Below are 9,915 nucleotides of genomic sequence, written 5' to 3'. Positions count from 1 at the left end.
ACCCAAATGCAGATAACGCTGAAAATGTCTTTATTTCAAGGATAATCTAGACAACTTGGACAAAACAGAAAATTCACCGGTGAACTCAGTCACAAACAAAAGACGAACCAATATTGAACACAGACAAGACAAGACTAAATACAGGGAGGGGTAATCACGAGACGAGAAACAGCCGGGCAGGGGAGGAAAAACACAAGGACAACAGGTGAACACAATCAGACAATCAGACACACCAGGGAAACTAACGACAGGGAGGAAAAACACAGAGAGGGACCAGACAATACACAAGGGAGACAGGGAGAACCGAACAGCAAAATAAACCCAAACCTAGACATACAAAACTAAAAACGTGACATAACATGAGTTGTGACACCGTGGTGCTCATTAAAAGTGCCAAAACGCCACTATGAGATAAAACACAAAGTGTTTGACCAAACATTCCCTCTCAAGTCAGAACTGAGGTCCCAAAAAATAAGCAGTCTCAGAGCCCGATATGATCAGTCCACCAGGATAAAAATTTTAAAAAACGAAATATCGTTCCAGGGCAGGCTAACCGAGGCTAACCAATGAGCACCTGCATGTGTATGAGAATGGCCCTGACACAATTTCAGCCCAGATTTAAACTCCTGACAGGACAATAAGCTCCAGCTCAATTCTTGCACTGAATAAAACAAAGTGAGTGAGGGACTGCAATATAAGAGAGAAAGAAAGAGAAACTGTTCAATTGTTATGATGTGTAAATACTGATATTGTTCTACAGTATAATCGGCTTAAATTGTTAAGTCATGATGTGAAACGGTTAACAAAGAAAAAGGGAAACTCAAGCTGCTGCTACACTTTATTTTATTTATCTAAAATTAAGCACACATTTTCAAAAGCTACTTTAATTATTTTCTCTATTTTATTTGTAAATGGAGCCTGAGAGGAACATTACATGAATTGTACTCTAACTGAGCCGTAACGCGGCGCGTGTGGTGGAATAGCACCCATTGACTAGAGTGGCCGCGATCCTTACGACCGCCGCGGCTCGGCGCAGCGCTTCTCTAAAATTAGGATGAATCATTTTTTTTGCGGCGGCGCAGCCGTAACGCAACGCAGGCAGCCCCTCCCTCGCAGGAAGTGGAAAAGGTGAGCATCCGGGCCAGGCCCATCCCCCACATATACTAATTTAGCAGACCCCCCTCCTTCATCACAACACCTCCACTACCATATGCACAATGGACGACGAGGTTTTTATCATGGAAGTGGACTGTTACAATTATTATTAACTGTGTCTGTAGACTACAACACAACAAAATAGGAAATTTATAACAACAATAAACACAATTTAAACAGACACAAAAATAAAACATTTAACTATGTAGCCTACTTACTTTCTTGAAGAAGTACAAATGTCCAGGATGCCCGAATCAATAACAAAACTGCGAGCCTGCATGCACGACGCAACGCTTCTGAAACGCTTCTGGGACACGTCCGGTGGGTTATGGCACTAGAGGAGGTCGGACCAAAACCGCGGTTGTATGGAACGCCATTTGCGCCATTATTCACGCGTTTATTCGCACGTAGTTTCGCACGAATTAACGCGCGAATAAACGGGGAGGTCAGTTTTATAAACGGGGAGGTCCGTTTAAGTTCAACGTTTCAGTAACCAATCAGTGAAGAGCAAAGCCAGACCAAAGCAATCTGTAGATGAAAAGTTCCTGACATTGTGACTGTGAGGCTGTAAATTGTACATTATTCCAGATTCAGGGGACTATGTATTAATTTGCCTTTCAATATAATAAATATATCAACCAATATAACCTGCTTTCATTGTCTTTTAAAATAAAATCACCTTACCTTATCTTACTGAAGTGAAGGGTATTTATGTCTCCTTAAATCACCTTTTAAATGTACTTATAACATGGCATGGTGTAACATATCAAAATGTTCAGTCTCTGGTCTTGCTAGAAATGCAATGTCACTCACCTTAGAGCACTGTCTTATGAGATACTTAGCTTAGAAATCAGATTTTTGGAAAACTTAAAAACTCTTGTGAAAACACAGATGTACTCATGTCATTCATTTTTTTTGGTGTTTCAGATGTGGTTTACCAACGTTTTTGGTTCACAAAAGTAGTGATGACAGGCAGCTGTGAAATCGGAAAGAAATGTAGGACAATAATTACTTCTAAGTTCATTAAAATATAAAGTTCAAGTGGAATGTTTCTCAAGCACAAATAACAATGCAAAATAAAATGGGGAGGTGGGATAGGAGTCTCTCTCTCTCTTACAACCTATTTAATTAAACCTCTCTCTCTATTTAACTATGTTACACCCACACAATGAAAGTACACTATTACTGTAATATTTACCTATCTTCAAATGGATCCTTGTTGTTGTTGCTGTATTCTCCAGATTCTGATGCTCCATCTCCACTGCTGCTAGTGTTACAAGTCCGCTGTGCAGAGCTGCATATTGCATTCCATGACTTTTCCAGGTTTTTAATGACTGTACAAACCCTGACAATATCAGAACTTTATCAACCAACTATTCATTATAAATGTAAAGACAGGGGAGCAGTGCCATGGTCTTTGTCTGGCTGCTGTGTAGGTGGGGGTGATCGTGCATGGGCTGCTGGTGGCTGTGTCGGCGGGAGGGAGGTGTGCTAGGCGAGACTTCTTTGCTGGCTGGGTTGATCGTGATGGCTGGGGTGAAGGCCCTTGTACCGAGGTGTATCTTAATCTTGTGGCAGGCACAGATGGAGATGGAGGCTGCTGTAGTGATGCTGGTCCTCTGGTCCTTGGTGGTGATGGCTCTGGTGAAGGCCCTTGATCCACGGTAGATCTTGACCTGGGTGCAGACACAGATGGAGGTTCTTGCTGCTAGGCCCAGGCAGCTGTGAAATCGGAAAGAAATGTAAGACAATAATTACTACTAAGTTCATTAAAATATAAAGTTCAAGTGGAATGTTTCTCAAGCACAAATAACAATGCACAACTCAAAATAAAATGGGGAGGTGGGACAGGAGTCTCTCTCTCTCTCTCTCTCTCTCTCGCTCTCTCTCTCGCTCTCTCTCTCTCTCTCTCTCTCGCTCTCGCTCTCTCTCTCGCTCTCTCGCTCTCTCTCTCTCTCTCTCTCTCGCTCTCTCTCGCTCTCTCTCTCTCTCTCTCTCTCGCTCTCTCGCTCTCTCTCTCTCTCTCTCTCTCTCGCTCTCTCGCTCTCTCTCTCTCTCTCTCTCTCTCTCTCTCTCTCTCTCGCTCTCTCTCTCGCTCTCTCTCTCGCTCTGTCTCTGTTTATTTATATTTTTGTTTAAAGGAGCAGATTATCTGCTTATTATTTCTGTTTACCTTTATAATCTTATTTCATTCAAGAACCCCTTGCGTTTAATTAACACAACTAGTTTAGATAGTTGATCGTTACACACCCACACAATGAAAGTACACTATTACTGTAATATTTACATTTACCTATCTTCAAATGGATCCTTGTTGTTATTGCTGTATTCTCCAGGTTCTGATGCTCCATCTCCACAGCTGCTAGTGTTACAAGTCCGCTGTGCAGAGCTGGTAATCAGATAATAAGCCTGTTGAACAGGAGAAAAGAATGAAGCCGAGGGAAAGTTGCTGCCGTTTGTGTGGTTGTCCTAGCCAGAATTTATTAAACACATTAATAAATTCACTTACAAATTATATCCGTTTTCTCTATTTATCTAATCATTCTCTGGTTTGACGCCACATGTATCTCTGCGTTGTGTTGTGTGGTCGAATGAATATGGCTTCCTTCTTGCCAACCAGGTTTATTATCTGTGCAAACAGAATATAATGAAATGGCTTCACCAGCTTTCTACCTCAATACTTCTCCTCAGTGAGGCCTGAAGCTAACTGAGAATGTAATCATACATTTAGCCAATCAAAATAACTGTATGTCTGACATATTTCGTTTTCTAATAAAAAATGGACAAATCTACATGCCATATTATGACTTTCATGAAGGATTAAAGCCTTTTTCATTTACAGTATAATTCAGTGATAACAGATAACACACACAACCCGACTGTACTCACTTTAACCTGGCTGTTGTACAGGCACAATATTAGCATAGCATTAGCGCTTTAGCATTTAAATAATATGAACAATTATGACCTCAGACCAGCATTTCACATATTTATACAAACAGAATAAACTTGAAATGTAAGCCAGACTAGTGCACGGGACTCATTACACATAGCAACATAGTAGAGCGCTACATTATTCAGGTAGCAACAGCCTGTGTTAAAGAAAGTAGCGGACGCCATTAGCCATTAGCCACACGCTAGTGGCGTAGCTCACAGAATGACATTAAAGTTAACTACACATAAAACAGTTTCAAACACACTTCTTAGATCGAAATATGACATAATCTGTGTACACACTACTAACCTGTTGAACAGGAGAAATTAATGAAGCAGAGGGAAAGTTGCTGCCATGTGTCTGTCGGCTTCTTCTTCTTCTCTCGGACCATGCCGTTTCTATAATGCTAAACCGGAAGTGAGGCTAAGAACTTAAAGATAACAATACCATTAGCATAATTGACTTTATGAACTGCAAACAAATAACATAAAATGCCTTTAAGGCAGCACATTATATAAACTAACTATTGGGGAATCTTATGTTGTGCGATGTTTGCGCCGGAACCGCTTCATCCAGAAACAGCACTCCGGTTAGAGAGTTCACACGGAGAAAAGGAATACAGTCTTTGGACTTTAATTAGCTTGAATGCTTCTTACAACAGCTATAGCAGTATTGAATCATGAATGAATGTAGAATTATTGCATCATTTATTCTTCACAGACGCATATGGGAAAACAAACCGCTCGAGGACCCGCAGCTGCCCACTCCAGCTGTCCCCAAATGTGCCCGACCAAAAAACACAAACGATACAACGCAGACTAAAGAAAACAAGGGGAATTTACAACACTAACGTTACACACGGCAACGACATTAACTGCAAACAGTCGTGACTTGTGTGAAGTGTAACATTAAACAATATATTAACATATTAAATACAACATTTATGACGCCACTCGTTCCACTCAGTAACCCTCTTTGTTCTAAGACATGTGATAGTCTATACACTATCATCTTCTCCATCCATTTACACAAGTGTGATGTTACTGGGTAATGATCACTTCCTATGGTTCAGTCACTTTTTACATACCATTCACACGATTTAACTAAACTATCCGTCACAAGTATGAGGTCCAAACATGATAGTGTCCCCCTATTCACGTCTATTCTTGTTTTTTGTCCATCATTAAGGCAAAAACAATGCCCTGTGAAAAAGTATCTCTTTAGCCCTTTCCAAAGTCCTTTAAAAACTCATGCAGCAGTTGCATCTCAAAAGGCCTTAAGGGAAGGTTTTGTTACATTTTAAGGCGTAACCTTTGACATTTAGTTGAACCAGAGGCATGAATCTGCATCTATACTTTCCGAGCCGGTTCCAACAAGACCAAGCTCAAAGCTGTTGGACCTTACTTTGTGCTGTAAAGGGCACCGTGCGGCATGAAAATGTGACCTCTGACCTCAGTTTTGACCTTGTCGAAGGTCACAGGGTCCCCAAATTGTGCAAGCGGGTTCCACACAAGTTAAGCAACACACTCTCAAAGTCTCAGAGCACCACGCACCTTTTTTCAATTTGTTTCATTTTCTACCCCTCCCCCACCACAAGCCTGTCAGACCCTTAGCTTATGAGAGGATTTTGTGATACAGTTTGACATTTAATTGAATAAACATTTCTGGGTGGGTTAGGGTTCCCGTATTTCAGATTCCTGATCTGGGCCCTATTTAGAAGACCCTGAAGAAAAAATGTGGACCCCATATTCGGTTGACGGACACCCCGACATGACAAAAAAGCCAAGGCGATCCCATGGCCAAGTATGGTGTGCTCTCGAGGGTCAGAACCGACCATGGGGGCGAAAACAACTCTGTCTGCCTATTGATGAGCATCTTCAGAGGCTCTCACAGAGGCAGTGCTCTCCGTGGAAGAAGCACTCACAACCAGAATAGAGCGGCTCTGGGGTGACCTGTGGCGAGGTGTGAGCAATGTCTATTACGACCTCTTCAACTTCCTGGAGAGTGAAGGCATAAAAGACAGACAATGAAATGCCCATGTGGGCCCTGCATTATGTCTATCTCCCTGCACGCATAAACCATGACCTACGGGGTTTTTGGACCAGTGGAACAATCATGGGTTGAGGACCGAAAGACACCAGAGTCCCATACAACTTTTTGTCCAAGGTTGCCTGGAACGGCAGGGCCAGACCACTTCTGCCATGCAGAGCCTCGTTGGTGGAGGACAAGGAGATGCTCAGGAGGAGCCAGAGATTTTTTTGATTTTTGAAAACACTTTTATTTAGAATTTCAACAAACAAACTAAAATGTCCGCTTATTTACATTGAGAGAGAAATTCCATTGTTTTCCTTACACAAAGACAGAGTTAAAAGTGAGCTCCTCCCCCACCACAGAGCACACAGCTGTAGTGAAACACCACCGGGTTAAGAACTCTTCCATGCTTCTCATCAGACAGTGAAACCTAAAATCTACGCTCACTCGTGCCTTTACCAAAGATAAAAACATGTGATTGAGCTGCTGACCGGCTGTACTGTTTATTTTGTTTTTCCTGCTTTTGTAGATCGATATTTTTGCCTGCCCCACAATAAAATTCAACAGTTCCCACTTCCCTGCATTCTGCTTCTTGTAGCCAGCACCACAAATAAAAGCAGTCTCTGTAAAAACCTCCCCACAGTCTAAAAACACAGTTTTTAAAACATTAAAAAGAGGCTTCAGCCTGTGGCAGTCCAGGTAGCAGTGAGTGATGGTCTCTCTGTGAGTGCAGAACGGACACTCGGAGGACACGGTGGGGTTTATCTTCGACACAAAGGCGTTAACGCCCAGGGCCCCGTGGAGGATCCTCCACTGCAGGTCTCCTGACCGCTTGTTCAGTGGAGGTTTGTAGAAGAGCCTCCACACTGGTTCACAGGCCCCCGGGCCGTTAAGCCTCTGTTTCCACACCGTGTCTCTCCTCTCGCTTAGCTTCTGTTTGTTCAGGGCCAGAGTGCAGAGTCTATAAAAACCTTTCCCATTCAGCATGTGGAAGTCTGCATGGAGTCTGTGTTTGAGTCCATCCTGGTCTGCTAAAATCCCAATGTCCGGAAAAGGGTCCCCTTCGTCAGGGGTTTCCTTCCTGTTGGAATACTCCCGCAGCATCTCCATCTCATCATCAGATAGCCTTTGAACCCACTCGTTCAGGATGGTTCTGGTGTGGCGGGCCGACTTCAGGCCGAGCAGAGAGGCCACGGCCTCGGTGTTGTGGAGTCCAGGACCTGCAGCATCCACGATGTTCCTCAGCTTCACGACCCCAACGGATTGAAGCCTCTCAGTGAGTGCAGGTCTGCTGCCGTCCTGGACGTCCAGCCGGGCCCCCCACACCAGAGGCTCTTCCAGGAGCCAGAACAGAGATACTGCGGGACCCACTCTGGCCCATTTAAAAAGTGTCCATACTTTAAAAAGTCCTTTGTAAAACGGAGGCAAAACACACACACGAGTAAAATCACAGTTTGTTAAAAACAATGACGCATCCAAACCCAGGCCTGCTACCCCCCTTAAAATGGTGCTGGCTACCGGCCCCCAGACGACATCATCGTTTCCTGTCAGGTATCTTTGTAAAAACTGGAGTTTAAAAGCAGCTGCTCGACTCTCCAGGTGCACCAACCCTTGCCCCCCTTCTTCCTTTGGCAGGTACAGCGTGCACTTAGGAACCCAGTGCAACTTGTCCCAAAAGAAATTTAAAATAATGCCTTGCAACTTTTTTAAAAGACCAGCAGGGGGCTCCACACACTTTAACTTATGCCAGCGCCACTTGTTGAGCTTCCCCTCCACCTTTTCTAAAACCCCTTCCCAGTTTTTCTCCAGTGTGACCTCATCTCCAAGATGGACCCCCAGATACTTTAGACCCCCCCTCTTCCATGTCAACCCACCTGGGAGTTGAGGGAGGCCACCAGTCCACTTCCCCACTGCTAGGGCCTCACTCTTAGCCCAGTTGACCTTTGCAGAGGAGATCTTTTGGAAAGTATCCACCACCTGCCCTAGCTTTAAAACATCCTGTTGATTTTTTATAAAAACAATGATGTCGTCTGCATAGGCCGATAAAATAAAACGTGCATTAAAACCAGGTAAAACCAGACCCTCATTAAAAGAGCGGATATTATGTAGCATTGGTTCTATTGCCAGTGTGTATAACATGCCTGACATCGAGCAGCCTTGTCTGATCCCCCTGGTCACATTAAAGGGTCTCTAGACAGACCGCCATTTATCTTAAGCACACTCTCAATGTTCACATCACCTTTATCTTGGCGATAAAGCCCGGGCTGAGGCCGAACCTCTCCAGCACCTTCCACAGGTAACGGTGCTCAACCCGGTCGAAAGCCTTTTCCTGGTCTAATGAAACCAGACCAGTATCGAAACCCAAAGAACCAGAGACTTCCAAAATATCACGAATTAGTGACACATTGTCAACAATTGACCTGCCGGGCACACAGTATGTCTGGGTCTGGTCTACCACCTGGTCCATCACCTTCCTCAACCTGGAGGACAGGGCCCTGGACAGCAGCTTGTAGTCGGTGCACAGCAGAGAGACAGGCCTCCAGTTCTTTATTTCCTGTAGGTCACCTTTTTTCGGAAGGAGTGTTAAAACGGCTCTTCTGCAGCTCAGAGGGAGGAAAGAGTCATTCAAACTTTCATTAAAAAGGTCCATTAGATCCTCTTTTAAAAAGTCCCAAAATGTCTTGTAGAACTCTGGGGGGAGGCCATCTATTCCAGGGGCCTTCCCCCCCTGCATGCTCTTGAGTGCTGCACACAGTTCCTCCTCAGTCAGGGGCCCGTCCAGCTCTTTGTTCATCTCCTCAGACACTGTTGGTAGGCCCCTGCAGAACAGATTAAACCCTCCATCGTCTTCACTGTACTCACTGGTGAAGAGGTCGCAGTAGAAGTCCACCGCTCTCTGCCGGATCTGGCTGTTCTCCGTCAGCTGCTGTCCTCCTGCTGACCTCAGAGTGTGGATCAGCCTGCCCTGCCCGTTCTTCTTCTCCAGACTGAAGAAGTACTTTGTGGGCGAATCCATCATGGAAGCGCTCTGGAATCGGGACCGGACCAGCGCCCCCTGTGCTCTAGAACCCAGCAGGTCTGCCAAAATGGCTTTTTTAGATTTGAGGTCTTCAATACAACCTGGATTTCCTGTGGACTCTGCAAAGCTCTGCAGTTCCACTATTTCCATCTCCAGATCTCTCATAGACTTGGTGATATCACGAGAAACATTGAGAGTGTACTGAAGACAAAGCTGCTTGATGTCGGCTTTCCCACAATCCCACCACTGCTTCAAAGAGTTCAAATCCCCCTTCCTTTCTCTAAAACCTTTCCAAAAATAAATAAAAACCTCTCTAAAATGTGTGTCTAAAAGCAGAGCAGTGTTAAAATGCCAATATGCAGATTTGCTTTTTATGTTGGCAATAAAAACATCACACATCACAAGGGAGTGGTCAGAGAACCCAACAGGCAATATAGCACACTTTCTAACAACATTAAAATGGTGCTTAAAACAATAAAACCTGTCCAGCCGGGCCGTTGATGAAAGGTTCTCCCTCGTGTGGACCCATGTGTGCTGTCTGTGAAGTGTGTGATGCTCTCTCCAGATGTCTGATAGACTATGTGTTGCTATGAACTGTGTCATGGCTCGTTTGGATGCAGCATGAGGTTCCCTATGGTTCCAATCGAGCTCGTCATCCTGTGTGCAGTTAAAATCTCCCCCTAAAAATAAAAACTCTTCTGGTTCACACTCACTTAAAACAGCGCTGAGCTCGTTAAAAACTGAACTCTGGCAGGACCTGAGTCAGGAGCGTACA

The sequence above is a fragment of the Pseudochaenichthys georgianus genome, chromosome 13, assembly GCF_902827115.2.
Source record: "Pseudochaenichthys georgianus chromosome 13, fPseGeo1.2, whole genome shotgun sequence".
NCBI classification, from domain to species: Eukaryota; Metazoa; Chordata; class Actinopteri; order Perciformes; family Channichthyidae; genus Pseudochaenichthys; species Pseudochaenichthys georgianus.
This window is presented reverse-complemented; position numbering follows the sequence as displayed.